This window comes from Alligator sinensis, unplaced genomic scaffold, assembly GCF_000455745.1.
Source record: "Alligator sinensis unplaced genomic scaffold, ASM45574v1 scaffold225_1, whole genome shotgun sequence".
NCBI classification, from domain to species: Eukaryota; Metazoa; Chordata; order Crocodylia; family Alligatoridae; genus Alligator; species Alligator sinensis.
Window position 1 is genome coordinate 499295 of NW_005842180.1, and position 16646 is coordinate 515940.

At 45.3% G+C, this 16646-nt stretch overlaps 1 long non-coding RNA gene across 2 annotated transcripts in view; it reads right to left on the minus strand.

Moving 5' to 3' along the window:
* Nucleotides 1–16646, minus strand: part of LOC102377420 — a 36348-nt gene that overhangs the window by 2583 nt on the left and 17119 nt on the right. The window contains exons 3-4 of one of the 2 annotated variants that reach the window (XR_324132.3): nucleotides 7786–7949; nucleotides 1045–1360 (exon numbers count right to left, since the gene is read on the minus strand). This is a non-coding gene — a long non-coding RNA (uncharacterized LOC102377420). The remainder of the gene's footprint in view (nucleotides 1–1044; nucleotides 1361–7785; nucleotides 7950–16646) is intronic. The other variant, XR_003094655.1, reaches the window with a different exon arrangement.

Below are 16646 nucleotides of genomic sequence, written 5' to 3' on the forward strand. Positions count from 1 at the left end.
CACTGTGGGTGACACCTGTGGGCGGTCACTGCTTGCCACCCTGCAGCCGACACCACCGGTGCCATCTGTGGGCGGAAAGGCTGTTGGCAGTATCTGTGGGTGGTTGCTGACCCCTGGTCGGCAGTCGCCATCCCCTCACACCGCAGCCAACACTGCCGGCGGCATCTGTGGAAGCTCACTGCTTACTGCTGCCACATTTCCGCTGCCACTGCGCCCCTCCCCTCCCCCCCAGCCACTGGGGGCACATGTTGTTCATGTTGTTTGCAACAGAAGAACAGTTCTATTATGGTCAAAAAATTAGTGAAAACTATGAGATGGCAGTTTCCAAGGGGTGCCTTGATTCTAATGAAGGGTACCTTGAGTCTAAGAAGGTTGGGAACCACTGGCCTTGTCAGTCTTCTTACTCTCTGCTGAGACTGCAATAACCTGGCTCTTACTTGGAAAAAATATATTTTAAACCTGTGTAATAATGCTAGCAAGAGGGTTTTAAAAGTACCAGTTATGATAGTTTTTGTGAGATGAAAATGTTCTTTGTGGAGTTGGATTGATACATGCACCTAATTTAACGTATGCTACTGCACCGCTAGTCTATATAACTGTGAGAAATCTCTGTCACTGTTGCCCTTGGTTGAATTTAAAATGATGGTGGAAGATTCAAAGGCACATTAGTATTTTCCCAAGCCATTTGGATCTCAAGGCCCTTGGATAACTTTTTAATCACATAGGAATAGGTTTCCAGAACCTACTTTTCTTAAAACATAACATGAAAAAGCAAAATAATGCCCCCGCTTCATAAGTAGAAGTAACAATTGTCAGTGCTTTCTGAGCAGAACATTATATCCTGGATCTCGAAGCATTTCAAACGCTTGTTAACTGAGATTCTTGAAACATCTCTGCATAGTAGATAATGTATTGTTAGTTAGTATTACTATTTATCTGTCATGAGTTGACATTGTGCTCAGTGCTGTGCAGTATACAAGCATAAAAAGGCTGTTTCCAGGCCTTACAATCCAGTCATAACAAGAATATTCACATTTCCTTTACCTTATTTATTTATCTGTATGTCAGATGTTTGCCTGAAGATCTGGACACGCAGAGGTCATACATTCTACAAAACACCAGCTCTGTGAAACAAAGGACAGCTGCAGCACTGTAACATCCTGCTGAGCAGTTACATACTGCAAAACAAGTGCCGGGGAGGCTTGCAAGACAATCTCTTGTGCAGCTCTGCAGATTTCCTAAACTCTGCGTGAGCAGAGCCAGCAGGCTTTGATGAAGCCAGTCATCCTCCTGTAGTTGAGAGAAATGGCCCAGCTGGCTTGTAATCTTCAAAACAGATATGACTCAGACTACACTTTGGCTGGGGACAGAAATTACACATAGAACGGTATAAGTGATCAGAAATCGGTTCAAATCTGTAACACAATAGAAGTTCAGTGCACGTAAACTGTTTTCAAAATGGCTGAAACAGGTTTAAGATAAGCCTTCATGGATGTAGTATCAGACTTCACTGATTTAGGTTAAATCAGGGGTTCCCAACTCCCAGGCCGCAGCCTGGTGCCGGGCCACGAAGGGTTGGCTGCTGGTCCGCAGGAGGGTTGGCTGCTAGACTGCAAGTCTGGAAGTGACCAGCGTACTGAGGACCAGCAGCCAACCCTTTTTTATACTGAGTATAAAAAGGGTTCACTGCCTGCCCGCAGTATGCCAGTCACTACTGGTCCACAGTTTGCTCTTCTGTGGTTTGCCTGTCTGCAGTCGCTTCCGGTCCATGGTTTGCTGGTCCGTAGAATAAAAAGGTTGGGAACCCCTGGGTTGAATCAGTTTATTAAACTTCTGTCCCATACCCCCTCCATATTCAAATTAACTCAGTCACCCAGCATCCCAAGATGCTCTGCACCTTCCTGCAAACCACCCCCTGCACAGGGTGGGCAAGCAAGGCTTGGCCCAAGCTGTCTTCTCCATCTGAGCAGGGAGTCATGCTCTAGCACCCCCTGAGCCACTATAGGCATATGACTGCATTTCCAAAATCAGAAGTGAAGTTCTGCTCATCTGCTTATCAGTTCAACCTATGCAATTTAAACTTACCTGCGAAGATTGAATCAAATTCAGCCTCAGGCTTTTTGACAGTCTGTACTTAACTATGCAGAGCAGATCAGAGAGGCCTTATAGAAAATAGTGCCCAGGATAAACTTGTATTTTAGCGACCCTCTAGCACCTCCCCCACCCGAGTCACTGGTGCTGCTGCTCTGCTGCAGAGGGGCTCTGTTTGACAGGCCAGGGAGCTGGGTAGGGTGTCTGCCTGTGGCAGAGACCACTGAATACAGCCTTGTGGAGCTGAAGCAGAGGAAGCAGGAGCCAGTGATGAGCAGCCATGGGAAGTCTGGGATGAGTGCTGACATGGGAAGTCTGGTGCCCTGAGGTTATCACGGGGCTCCTCTAGGGGCCAACACATAACAGGCTGCATGCAGGCAAAATTCGGCCAGAGCCCTCCCCTGCTCCCCTCCCACAGGCTGCCAGCTCCAGGCCAGGGATCCCTGCATTATCATCCTGCCCCACCCTGGTGGGAACAGGTGCCACTGCAACTGGCACCCTGGGCAGCCTGCCCCATCCCAGCCAGCCAAGGCTCCATCCCCACCCCACCCCAGCCCCACACAGGGCCCCAAGCAGTGCCACAGGCCAGCACTGGTACCTCTACTGTTCACAGCACCTATATGTGTGCGTGCGTGTGTGTGTGGTGCCCCCCTGACCACGGTGTACTGGGTGGTTGCCCATATTGCCCCCTGCTAAGGCCAGCTCTGGTACAGATCTATTAAGAAGAAACCTTTTTAGTTTAATATACAAACATTACTGATCAGAAATGTACAAAGCTGTTTTCAGAGATACCACCTCCTTATGGAGCTAAAACCATTCCCTTTTAAACCCGACTTTTCTGCCATGTGAATATTTCTAGATCAGACAGCTGACAGAAAATAATCTGGCACCAATTTATAATTGAATAGAGGAAACATAGAAAGGTTAGTAAGAATGCAGGGAAAATCTGAGAAATATAGTTTATGCCAAACAAAGTCATTAACTGGTGGGGTGGGAGGAGAATCTCTTGTAATTCTGGTCAAAATATCGGTGTACTCTAAGGAAAAAAGACTACTAAGCCTTCTTATATCAGTTTAACATGTGTACACCTCCTCCATGCCAGGTATTCCTGGGAGTGTTTCTGTCCCTTTGCAGAATTTTCCAGCTATTTGTAGACTGCAAAAATACTGCTAAAACACTCAATACAGTGCAGTAATTACTGTTTCATAAATTTATTGCTTATACCTTTCACTGCTAACAGTATTTTTATGGCATCTGTACTTTACCCTATAGTTTTTCCTTCCATTAATATTGATCCAGTTACTATTTACAGGACATTATGATGAAGCACAATTTGTCTCCCGGTAGATACATACACTCCCTCCATGACTGTTGGCAGGTCATTTAACTTCTCTGCCATATTTTTCCAGTTTTACAAAAGGGAAAATTATTTATCTGCCTCAGAATGGTTTTTCGAATTGATGCAATGATGAAAATAACGATGCATATCCTTAACAGTATTAGACCATAACATATTTTAGGAGGTCTCTGGAAATGAAGCTTATTCAGTAGTTTGTTCTGTCTTTACTAACAGCTTGGGGGTTGTGTAGCCCTAGTGGTAGGGCAACTGGCTATGGACTAAAAAGACTTGGGATGGATCCCCATGAGACTGGTGGGTTTCCACTCATTGTTTTGACTTTCAGTGAAGCCCTGAAGTCCACCCAGCCTCCTACCCAATGGGTACCAGGAGCCAGCTGGGATAAGGCAGCCAGAGCTTGGTGCTGATCACATCACATCCTTGTGCTGAGGTTAAAAAGACAGTGGAGCCCTGCCTCCGCTGTCCTAAGGGGGCTCAATGGCATGTAAACAAGATACCTTTTACTACTAGCAGCTTACTTCTGTAGAAGCAAAACAAAAATGTTGATGAAATTACGTTTTCTAGAGAAGTGCCACATCAAAACCCTCAAATTACATAATAGTCTAAACAGTACTGCCAATTCTGATCATTCAAAAATCCCAGTCCCAATCATTATAAAACAGTTTTTAAACTATTGCCCTTTTTAAGACAATTAATTTTGGGTTCTTTCTTTTATGCTGCAGCTGGGTGTTCCACGCACTGCAAGGTCATACTGCCTGTGCATGCATTGCTGAAAAGCAGAGCCAGGCCACCTGAAGCCGTGCTGTGGCTGCTGGCCACGCTCCACCCAGGGCCCTAGGTAGGGCCTCCCCTACCACACCCAGGGTAACTTTGCTGTGCGCCAAAGCGTGCATGGCATGGGTGTTCCCGAGGAACAAGTAGCTGCAGTGCAAGGTGCGCTGCTGCTACTAGTCCCCAGGGAAACAAACATCCACACTTGTTTGGATGTGGCCTTAAAGCACATCCACAGAAGCAGGCATGTGTGCTTGCAGCAGCTCAAATAGCAGCAGCACAAATTTGTGCTGGAGATTTGTGCCTCAGCACACGTGCCTGAACTTGCACTTTGGTGTGAGGCAAATTATGTCACTTGGGGCAAACTGACCCTACCCAGCTCCTCCTGGATCTTCAGCCAGGGGGAGCTAGAGGATAGGGCCAGCACCTGTTCTGGCCCCAGCAGTATAAAAAGCTGCCCTGGCGAGCAGCTCAGGACTACTTGCCATCAGGAGCTTCTGAGGCCTGGCCAGTTGGTATCTGGAGACACAAGCCCCTTATGTCAGCTGGACTGCTGAAGTAGCTCTAACCTAGAGTGGCCCCTGCACCCTCTACTCACTGCAGCAGTCTGGAAGGGGTGTGGAGTTTGTGGGTGGGTGTAGGGGCGGGCAGTTGCGTATTGTGCATCTCTGGTGCCTGGGGGCCAATACTTGCATTTGTGCCCCCCCCCCATCTGTGGCTGATCACTGAGTGGGGGTGGTCCCCCAGTGGCCAATCATTGAGCGGGGGGGGGTCCCCTGGTGGCTGATTGCCAAGCCCGGAAACACCAGAAGCAGAACTGAGAGTGCCGCTGGGGGACCATGTACCCGCTGGAGGGCCCAGCCGGCACCCCTCCCAAGCTGGCACCTGGGGGCATGGCCCCCACCACCCCTATCAGTACACCACTGGGGGTCGGTGTAGGGTTTGTGGGAGTGAGGTTTATGGGGGGGGTATGGGGCTTGTGCCTGGGTATGTGGGTGGGGGGGACTGTCGGTGGGAGGGTTTGCTTGGGAGGAGTGGGTCCCCTGCCCACCCCCCACCTGGTGCACAGCCCCTCCTCCCCGCAGCAGCAACTATCCCAGTGCTCATAGCCACTAGTGATTGGCAGGGCCCCCTGGCAGCATGGCCTCAGCTGCCTGGGACCCAGTGCCACCTGTGCCACATGGCATCAGCCTGGGCCAACCTGCTGGTATCCGACCTCAGGCAGGAATGGGCCACTTTTGCTGTTACCCAGAGTCACAGCATTGTACTGCACTTAGTAGATGTGCACCCTTGGGCCCAGTCAGGTCCTTCATCCAAGTGCCCCACACAGCCCCAGGCTGGGCCAACTCCATGGAGATAGGACCCGGCCTGACCCAAAGGTGTGTGGCCCCTGTGTGCAGTTCTGGGACCTCGGGTGACAGCAGGAGCTGACCTGGTCTTGCTCAAGGGCTCGTGCTAATGGGCTGGGCCGGTGTGGTGCCATATGGCTCAGGCTGCGCCAGGTCCCAGGCAGCCAGGGCCATGCTGTGCTGCCAGGGAACTCTGCCAGTTAGTGGTGGACTATGAGCATCAGGACTGCTGCTGCTGTTGCTGCTGCTGCTGGGGGGGGGGGGGGGGGCAGGGGACCCACCCCTCCCAAACAGCCACTGCTGCTGCTGTGAGCTGTACCGGGGGGGTGGGGGGGCTGCCCTCCCAAGCAGTCCCCCCACCACTTGCAGTCCCTCCACCTCCACACATGCCCCACACCCACAGTCTTCCCTCCACCCACAGTCCTTCCACCCCTACACTCCTGCGTACCTGGGACAGCACCTGGGTCTGGGTCACCACTGCAGCCTTGCCCCACTCCTATTTTCCCCAGCACACTGAGGCAGTGAGATGCTGTAGACAGATGCCAGAGTGTCTCTCTGGAGGACTCAGCCTCTGGTTGCCTCTGGGCATGCTCCAGGAGCATGCCCTGTGTCAATTTTTTTTCATTAGGGTTTTTTTTATACCAGAATTTCCCAGTACCAAAGAGTCTGCGCTGCAAATATGGAGCATGAGGAACACTTTTTTCATTCCCAGCATGCCTCTTGCAGTGTCTCAAACTGCTTTGAGATGCCACAACAGGCACGTGCTTGCTCGTCTGGACACGCCCTTAGAGAACATTAAAAAAAAATCAACCTCAACCAACTGAGGGACTTGGTAGGTAAGGTTCAATAGAAGGAATTCTGAGAGAAAAAGGAGTCAAGGAAATTTTGAGGTTTCTAAGAGACAGTATCAGAGCCATGATGGCAAACTCTCCTAATGTTGAGTAAGGATAGGAAGAAACTGGTATAGTTGTATCAGAAACTGTTTACTTATTTGCATTAGCAGCTTGAATGATGGAAAAGAGATTATACTAACAACATTTTCAATTGACACCAAGCTGGGGGGAAGGGTTGGAAGCACTCCAAAAGAAAACATGAGAAGTCAAAATGATCTTGATAAATTGGAAAAATATTCTGAGATCACTGAAGTGAAATTCAATAAAGATGAGTGCAAACTACTTACAAAGGAGAAAATAAACATATAGATACAAACTGGAGATGAGCCAGTTAAGCAATGATGTGGCAAAAAAGGATTGAGGGGTTTAAAGGAAATACAAACTGAATACAAGTCAACAATGCCATGCTGTTACACCCGCCCACCAAAAAAAAAAACAACAGAAAAAACAACCCACCGTAATTCCACTCTACTCCACATTAATGAGGCCTCAGCTGGAATATTATGGCCAGTTTTGAGCACCATACTTTAAGAAAGATTTACTCAAATTGTAGAGAATCCATAAAAGAACAACTAAAATAATGTTAAAAAAAATCATTTCTGAAGAATGCTTGAAAGACCTGAACTTTCTATGCTCCAGGAGAGAGAAGAGTGAGGAAAGAATGTGATAATAGTCTTCAAATATGTAAAAAGTTGTTTTTAAAACAACAGCAATTGATTGTTCTTTGTGTCATATGGGGAAGGACAAGAAGGAATCTTAATTTGCAGCAAAGAAAGTTTACGTTAAATAGTAGGGGGAAAATGTTTTTTAAGGATAGTTAAAGTTCTGGAATAGATTAGCTGGGGAGGAAGGAAGATTTTAAGAACATCACCACAGTCATCCTGGGGGGTAGGGAGGGGGCGAATCAGGGTGACCATCCTGGGCCCTGCACTTTGGGGGCCCTACAGACAGTCCCGTATAGGCCCCACTGCAGCTGCCACGTGCTGTCACTGCCATGCTCTGCCAGCTCTGGCCACTCGCCCTCCCCACACTGTTGGCTCCAGCCACTCCCCTGGCCCCTCGCCACCCCTCCCCCCCAGTGGGCCCCACACAGGCTGATATGCCCCAGGCCCCGCACACCCCTAGAAATGGCTCTGAATAGCACAGACAAAAATTTGCCAGGAGTTATCTCAATATTGTTTCTGTTGCCTCAGAGTGAGAAGATGGATTAGATGCCCTCTTGAATACACCCCCACCCCATATTCCAATTACATGTGAATCACATATTCAAACTTTTATTTGCAACATAACGGCTAGAAACTTACATTGTATGTAACCCTCTTACCTAATTTCATAACGGAAGGTGCTGGGGATTCTGGAAAACACACCAAATATTTTGATAATTACAATAATAATTATAAGAATTGGCAAACCAGTGGTGCTCAATCTCTGATCTTCAGGCCAGATCCAGCCTGCTCTAAGGGCGTGTCCAGACGAGCAAGCACGTGCCTGTTGTGTAAGAAAATCATATGAACAATTTCATATGCCTGTTGTGTTTCTTTGTAATACATTTTATTATCCAGCCTGTGGGACATCCCAAAGTCTGTAAAATTTGATGGTTGGGGGCAGGGCCACAGCTACAGGCCTGAACTGGCACATGAAGGGCCACCAGGCCTGATCCAGTGCGTATGAGACTTAGGCGGTGGTCCCAAGCTAATGCACACAGGGCTAGGGCTGGGGCAGGAGGCCCTGGCCCTATGCGCGCTCTCAGTTGCGCCTATGGACCAGATCCAGCCCATGAACCAATCCCACATCACACATCTGGCCTGAGGGGCCAAAAGGTTGGGCCACCGCTGTTCTAAACTATAGCAAGCACAAATGAATAAAAGCCAGTAGCTTCCTTCAGAAAAATAATTAGCACCCACAATGCGCAGAAAACTGGTTAAGTGACCACCAAATGTTTCTCTCAAGGCAGGCACAAGCGTTGAAGACTTACATTTTAGTGCATTCAAAATACTTTTGCTTTAATATATTCAAAGCAGCCTCAAGTCTACTAACCCAGAGGTTCACAAGCTTTTCAATAGCATGAACTATGTTTTAATAGAGGTGGTCTCATGAACACTTCCTTTTATGTTAATAACTGTGCAGAATACCTGCCAAATGATTGTTACTATAGTGATAATTCACATGAAGTCATGCTATTGGAAAAGCATTTAATGTGCTTTATATAGCTTTTATTTAACCTTGAAAGTGGAATCAAGGAGGAAAGCAAACATCCAGATTTCACAGCTCATACATATCTATATAGTGGGGTAGTTGAAACATGAATACAAGGCCAACTGTTGTACTTCAGGTAGATCTTAAATTCTGACCAATCCATTTAAATGAAAAGCATTCTCTTCCAAACTAGCAAATGCAAGTGCATAGATTTGAAACATGACCCATCCCCTGTGAATCTGACTTCAAACTGATCTAGGACTTCCTTGCTTGAGTAGACAGGTCTCTTTTTTAAAGCCAGTAAATATTTAAAAATGCATTACAAAGAAAATCATATGAATTTATGGTTTAATATGATGAATTGTTCAGTGTCACTTAGGAATAAGATAAAAGTATTTGGCAAAGCCTATTTAGGATACATTAGCTTTATAAATATATGTTTACATTTAGAGAGTGCAGTTTGACTCTACAAAGTGAATATGGCTGTGGAATTTGGAACAAAGGTTAGAGAATTATCAGTGCAGCAGTCTTATCCATGCCAGGAACTCCTAAACAGTCCCCATGTAAGCTGCTGCTGCTGCCACTGCCACATGCTTTGTCCACTCTGGCTATTGGTGGTAACAACAGCAGCAGCTGTTTTGGAGTTCCCAGCTTGAGTAAACCATGGGGCTGCTTTTGCTGTCAGGGTGCAAAGTCTACAAGAATTGGGAGACAATTCGGGCACCCCGCTTAACCAGGTGCCTGGGGCAAATGCCCCTCTTGCCCACCCCATTATGCTACTGTTGGCAGTAATTTCATCATGCAACTTCTGATCAGACAACTTGGATCATCTAGGTATGTTTCTGGGTGACATTTTGAGATCTCTGTCTTAGGGTCCTGTGTGGATGTGACATCATCAAGATGGTCAGCATCTCTGAGTCAATGCATAATACATCTATATTAGATTATGCAAACTGAAAACCTTAAAAGCAAATGAAAGGCAAATATGTAGGAAAGGGAGAAAGCATTTTCCATTTTCTGTCCATTAAAAGCACTTTAATCTAGGTATAAACTAAATAAAGACCCAGTTAGAAACTGAAACGACAAACTAGGAGCTGGATTAACACAAAAACCAATGAAGCTGATGAAAAAGGCACCAACTGAAGAGCTGTGAATTTATAAAGGCTGTTGATAAATTGGAGAAAATTCAGAAAAGAGCCAGAAGAGTAATTAAAATATTAGAAAATGTATTTGATAGTGAAAGATGCAATGAGTCCAAAATGTTTAGCCCACTGGAGATAATTTTAGGTGCCTCCACAGGAATCAAATCTATCCTATATCAAATCTGGTAGAGAATGGTGTCACAGAATTCAACATCTGAACTTGTGAATAAAGATAAATTCAGGCTAGAAATATGGCACAAATTCTAAGTCAGAGTAGTCAACCATTGCATCAGTTTAGCAAGGGTTCCAATGAATTCTCCACCACTAGAAATATTTAAATCAAAATTGGCTATTTTTTAAATGATATGCTGTAGACAAAATGAATACAGGCAAAGCTTATGGCATATATTGTACAGGTGACTAGATTAGCTGAACACAGTGCACTTTCCCAGCCTTTTAATCTATAGATTCTGGAACAACGTGATAAAAAGGTATATAACAATATATGTGCTTGTAAATTCAGAGACTAGAAACTGTGACTTCTGCCAGGGCTACCAACGAACTGCCTCAGCATTATGCATTTCATTTGCCTTAATCACTCAAGATGTATGTGGAAGGTGAATAATGTATAGGCAACAGTCAATAACAGACCTTTTATTGCAAAGATGGGCTCAATAAATGCCATTTTAATTTAAAACCTTCTTATCAAGATATCTCAAACTATCCTTGTAGTACAATAAGCCAGCCTAATGCCTATGACCTTGCTCTCCTTCCTGTTGATAGCTATCTTAACAATGAAGTGGCCCAGGTTAGAATTGCTAACAGAGTGTATGTGTGCAGCAGTTCAGATGATACTCAGCAAAAAATGTGTAAGGTTTCAACATTAATGACTGCTCTACCTATATAACTGCTCTACCCCAAGTATCTCAGTAACAATTAAACAGATTTAGTTCAAATTTTCTTTCAAACTCAACTTTGAATCAAGCCTATAAGGTCGCTTGAGAAAGTTGTAAGCAAATAAACAGGGAATATAATACTACAAATCTGTATGAAAAAACTTTGCTGTAATATTTGTGGAATATTTGTAAAAGAAAATAATCCTAGGACAATTTTTAAGAATGAGTCTCAGCACCCCATTAAATAAAACAGATCTATCAATTTTAAAATATTTAAGGCAAGAATACTCCTTTTTTCTCCTCTTGCCACCATGTTGAAGCTGCTTCTGCTGAAGATAAAATTCCCAGGGAGATATAATTCACAAGGCATGAATTAGAAATCATGAAGCTTCTGTTGCCATCTCCCTTCCTTCACTTCCTGAATAATATAGGTCTTACACAATGCAAACCTAGTTGTCTCACATTTTTACTGTTCCTTTCTCATGTAAAACAGCCAAGTTCACTATTATTTCTGTGGATGCTGCAGCGCGTCAATGACACTGAAGGGCACTACCATGACTGTGCCATTATACAGAGGCTGACATAAGACGCAAGATAATGAAATACTGCTCTGGTGAATTTTTTTCAGAATGCAGACTGCTTTATTCCACTCCCTTTGTCCTTTTTCCTATTCCCTCCATCCCCGCCACCCCTTCCCACAGTCCATCCTTCTTCATTTTCATTTTTCTCACCTCCTTTCTATTATTTTTTTTTCTGAAAATAGCATTTAAATCTGAACTTTTCCTTGTATCAACCCCCATCTCCCAACCGCACCAGTAAGAGGATATCTCAAAAAAGACCAGTACTTCCTGAAGGATGTGACTAATGCTGAAATGCTGATTTTTTACTAGCTCCAACCAGACTGTTTAGGGGAGTAAAGCTCTCCTCCTTCCAAGCAGTTGTATTAGGGCTACTCACATCCCAGTTCTAGAATTATACAGAATTCAAGCCCAGGACTGTCATTGCTCAACCTGCAAGTATATGGGTAGAGGAGGGAGAGCTGCACAGTCAAGAGCCCTGGTTCACTTACACCAGCAGGATTTCACAGTAAAGCTGGTTGGATGCAAAGGAAGAAGTAAGCAGTTCCCTTTAAGTGGCTGCAGTGAATACATTTTTCTCCCACCTCTAGAACAGGAAGGAACAGAGGAAGAATAGAGGCTGAGACGCAGTTTCTTCCCAGTGCTCTTCCAAAGTTGGTTAAATAAAGTTTTTAATTTCTGCAAGAGCCTAAAGGCTCAAATGCGACCCTTGGAGCCATTGCATTTGGCCAGTGGGGCTCCCCATGCAGTTGGAAATCTGGTGGTGGGGAAGTGGTGGCCATTAATATGGTCACCCTCCCCCTACCAAATTCCCAAACTTCAAGCACTACAGCTAGGCCATGCCCCCTTCCCTGAATCTGGATTGGGCCAGACCATGCCACCTCTCCCTGCCTGTGGGGCTGGGCCACGCCCCCTTCCCCACAGAGCCAGTTTCAAGTGGAGCCAGACCATGCCCACCAGTCCCACAGTGCTGGGCTGGGGCCAGGCATGCCCACTTTCTCTCTGTGGGGCTGGGCCACACCCCGTTTTTCCTGAAAGGCTGGGTTTTGGTTGGGCTGCCCCTTGCTCCCCTCCATGAGCCCACATGGTGCCTACCATGCTGGCCATGGTGCTGGATCGGGACCACCAGTAAAAATTAGCCTGTAGATGGACAGGGTGCTGCCCATCCAGCCTGTGGGAGGAAAAAGTTAGGCACTACTGGTTTAGGCCCAACTTATGTACTTATGTGGTCCAAGTTTCACTCCACTTTTTTTTTTCATTCTTTCTCCTTTACAGTTATCGTACTCTATTCAATTCACTGTGAGGAGGACAAAACAGCCTCCTTACAGTGAAGTAACTCCAAAAGCTATTATATATGATGCATCCATTTTACCTCTCTAGAATCTACAGGAAGAGCTTTCATATTCCTTCTTCATCTAAGTCATGCAGTGAGGGACTAGTGACTATTTATTTCTGTGTGGTTGCCCATAATATAACAATTCAGTTATGTCAGCCCTAACTCTTCCCCTATTCCTGGAGTTTCAAAGCTGTGCAGAGTGACTTAAGTGTTCAAAATTAATTGAAGTCAGCAGTAAGTGCCCAGCAATTTGAATTTTTAAAGATCAAGGTTTAAGGGCATATTGTTTCTTTCCATATGAAATGTGTGTGGAAGATGAAAGAAATTGCTTGAAAACTTCATCAGCTTTTAGAGGCAGCTGCTTTCTCCCTGGAAACATTTGTTAATAGAGGCAGTGTAGTGTGAGCAGGAGATGTGGTTTAAAATCTACATATAGGATAGGAGTCCACCAAAACAGTTACTGGATGTCTGATGTCATGCTATATACTTTTATCCATACAGACTTGACACAGCAATCAGAAGTCCCCCCCAAAATAGCAGCACAGCTGCATTGCTGTGCTATCACTGGTTCACAGAAAAAGCAATGGGAGTTAATAATAATGCAGTCAACATTCATTTCTACAGCACATTTAAACATATGTTCCCTGGGTTGAAAAAAGGAAACAGGCTATTTAGAGTAAATGCGGTATGCCTCACTCCTCCCTAAGTTTTCCTAGGACCACAACCCTATTATTCCCATATTGTGTTGCACCAACTCAGTTGGTGCATGGCAGCCAGTGAGAGTACCATGCTGCTACAGAAAAACAGCATAAAGATGAGAGGCCCTTTCAAATGTATCTTAGGTCCAGTTCTCTCTCTCCCTCTCTGTATAGGTAAATGACCTTAAGAGTCTGAGCCCCAACTTTGGAAATGTTTCTACAATGGTACATTTAACATAAGAAGCATTGGAGGAGAGAAAGAAATTGGCCAGCAGACCACTTGCTAAGCATTCAGTTGCAAGTCTGAAAGCTTATAATGATTGAATACTTGTGAAAATGAAAACTGCAATTTTATTATGCTTGATGTTCTGCAGAGGCCTTAGTTAGTCTTCGTACGTTCCTGGGGAAAGGTTTTTTCTTCCAGAACAGAAAAGAAAATATGGAGGAACAAGGCTGTAGTTTTTACATTTCCAAGGGACATAATCAAAGAAACAAGATAGAATGCTATACTTATTAGCCTTATACACTGGTACTATGGGATATTACCAGAGGGACTATAGCCAGGGAAGTCAGAACAGAAGCTACTGAGAATCTCCAAAAATGACCCAGACTGAACAGACTGTCCAATCTCAGACACATGCTCTAAGGGTTCTCTGAGACCAGTGGCAGAGAGAGAGATGGCTCTGTTGGTCTGAAGTCAGACAGAAGGCAGAATAGGGGTGCACCTTATAGACTAACTGAATTAAAGATGTTTAAATTATAGTTAGCAACAGCTCACTTCATCAGATGCTGTGAAAAGACACATGGAGAACAGGCTGTCAGGTAGAAGAAATGATTTAAATACAAAAGACTTGGAAGGAAGGAAAGAGGACAGTTCTAAGAAGCAGATGGGGCTGAAGAGAATAACAAAACAATAAACCCATCCAGACATAAGAGCTAATTCAGGTAATGGGATAAGAATCTATAGTCCCTGTTTAGACCATACTTAACACAATCCAGTCTGTGGAAGACTTCTTGTTCCACAATTTCATGTTAAAGTTGGTTTTTAAAATTCTAAGAACAGCTATTCTGTGGTCATTGATGGAATGTCCAGGTATTTTTGGCAAATGACAGTGGTGGCAGTAAACGTGCAAAATAATTTTTGAGGCTAGGGGAAGACATTACACATAAACTGGTTTAAGTGATCAGAAACTGGTTTAAACCTGTAACAGAACACATGTTCAGCTAACATAAACCAGTTTTGAAAACAGCTGAAACCAGTTTGAGATAAATCTGGTTGAATACAGATCAGATTTAACTGATTTGGGTCAAACTGGTTATTGCAATGTCTGTCCCAGACCCCTTGCTGATTTAAATTAAACCAAACTCCCCCAGCATCCCAGCATGCTCTCTGGGCTGGGCTCTCCCTTCTGCTCCCTGGCTGCAGCTTTGGCAGAGACTTGTAGGCACAGCAGGGTCTGCCTGGCTTCCCCTTGCCCAAGTTCCCTGCTGATACCCCTTACTCCCAACCCGCATCCCCCTGCCCCCCCAGCCCTGCTGCCCACGCAGCTCCCTGCTGCCCCTGAAGAACCTCCCACCCCCTTCCCCCACTTCCCTGCCCTGCTCTAGCCCCAGCACTTGCAGGCATGCAAGAGCACACGTGCACTCACAGACACCCACACACATGCTGCCCCCATCCCCAAGCAGCTCCTTGCTGGGTCAAGTTGGGAAGTGCCAGGCAAGTGGAGGCAGAGCAAAATCCCAGACATTTGGTGATATTTAAAAAAACCACCCGGATGGAGGTGGGAAGACCCAAAAAGCTGACATGTCCAGAAAAACCTGGATATATGGTAACCCTAGCAAGGAAGGACCTGGACTACCATATAAGCTGACTCCAGGAAAGAAGATGTCAAGAAAGAATCTCTTTTGCAGAGTGGGTAGGTGCTGGCTCAGGAGAAGGAAAGCCCCAGGAACAGGAGGGGCTGTAATTAGAAAGGGTGGGGAATAGAAAGGTCTCCCTCTTGGTGGGTGAATATTCCTGGATGAGTTAAAGGTTTTGCTGACATATTCTAGTTTACACAGCAGGGTATATTTTGTTTTCTCCTTATTGACCCAAGGAGGTTCAAGTTCTTAGTCAGGAGTGTATTGAGTAACAATCAGTGGCTTGGGGGTGGCTATAAAGGGTGGTTTGGAGGCTGCAAATATGGGGCTTAGGCACTTGGTAACTGGAACCCCTGCATAGGGCAGGGATATGAAGAGATTTGAGGAAATGAAGTCAGAGATAATAGACTAAGGCTGAAGGGTAAAGTCAGAGAAAGAGGGCTAAGGCTGAAGCCTGGACAAGAAGGCTGGAGCCTGGGTAGACAGAAAGTATTATCTGAGCCAGGATGCTTAATAAATGGAGACTGAGTAACATCTGCATAGCATAGGTGTTACTATGATGATAGATGCCCCTAAGGCATGACTGAGACCATCAGGCTATAACTGGTAAAACTGAGGCATGGGCTTGCTAACTAAGTAGGGTAAGGGCCTATAGAAAAATAGGCTAATTGCCTCTCAGGGCACCCATGGAGGTAAAGACAAAGGGCATTTATACACATGCTCTGGGAGGTGGGTCGGGGGGAAATTTTAATTAAAGCGGCTCCGAGAGCCACTCTAATTAAAGCACCCGGAGCGTCACGTGCATCAACGTCCCTGCACTGAAAAATGGTGGTGGGCACACTTCAACTAAGCTCTTTGAACAAGCTTTAGTTAAAGTGCTCTCACCGCCACTTTTCAGTGTGGGGACATTGATATATGCCACACTTCAGCACATCAGAGCAGTCTACCTACATGTGTATAGATGCCCAAAGAGTGACAGCATCAGAAGGAAAGGAGGCACTTAAGAATTCATCCTGACCCAGAGGACAGCCTCCCAACTCAACATAATGACTCTCCATCAAGGCATGGCAGATGAAGTTGGTGCTAGCTCAGCCATGAAACCTGAGGAGCCTTGGTGAGGTGGAGGATGAGGGGGTAGCTCAGCCACAAAGGGGTGCCACAGTCATTCCAAAGGGGTACCATTTTATAATACAGGCAGTCCTCGGACTTACGACACAATTGGTTCCTGAAAATTACATCTTAAATTGAAACGTTGTAACTTGGAACCAATTTTCTCATAAGAAACAATGTTATAAACGGGGGATTGGTTCCTGAACCAAGGCCTGATACCCTATTTTCACCAAAAGTACCCCAGAATTTTATACTTGATCAATTATAGATGAGTAATATAGCTACATTAATGTATTTATATTGGAAATAGCAATCATATTGATTTGGAAGGACTTCTTTGAGGTGACTTTGCTGGACTTTTTGAAAGGC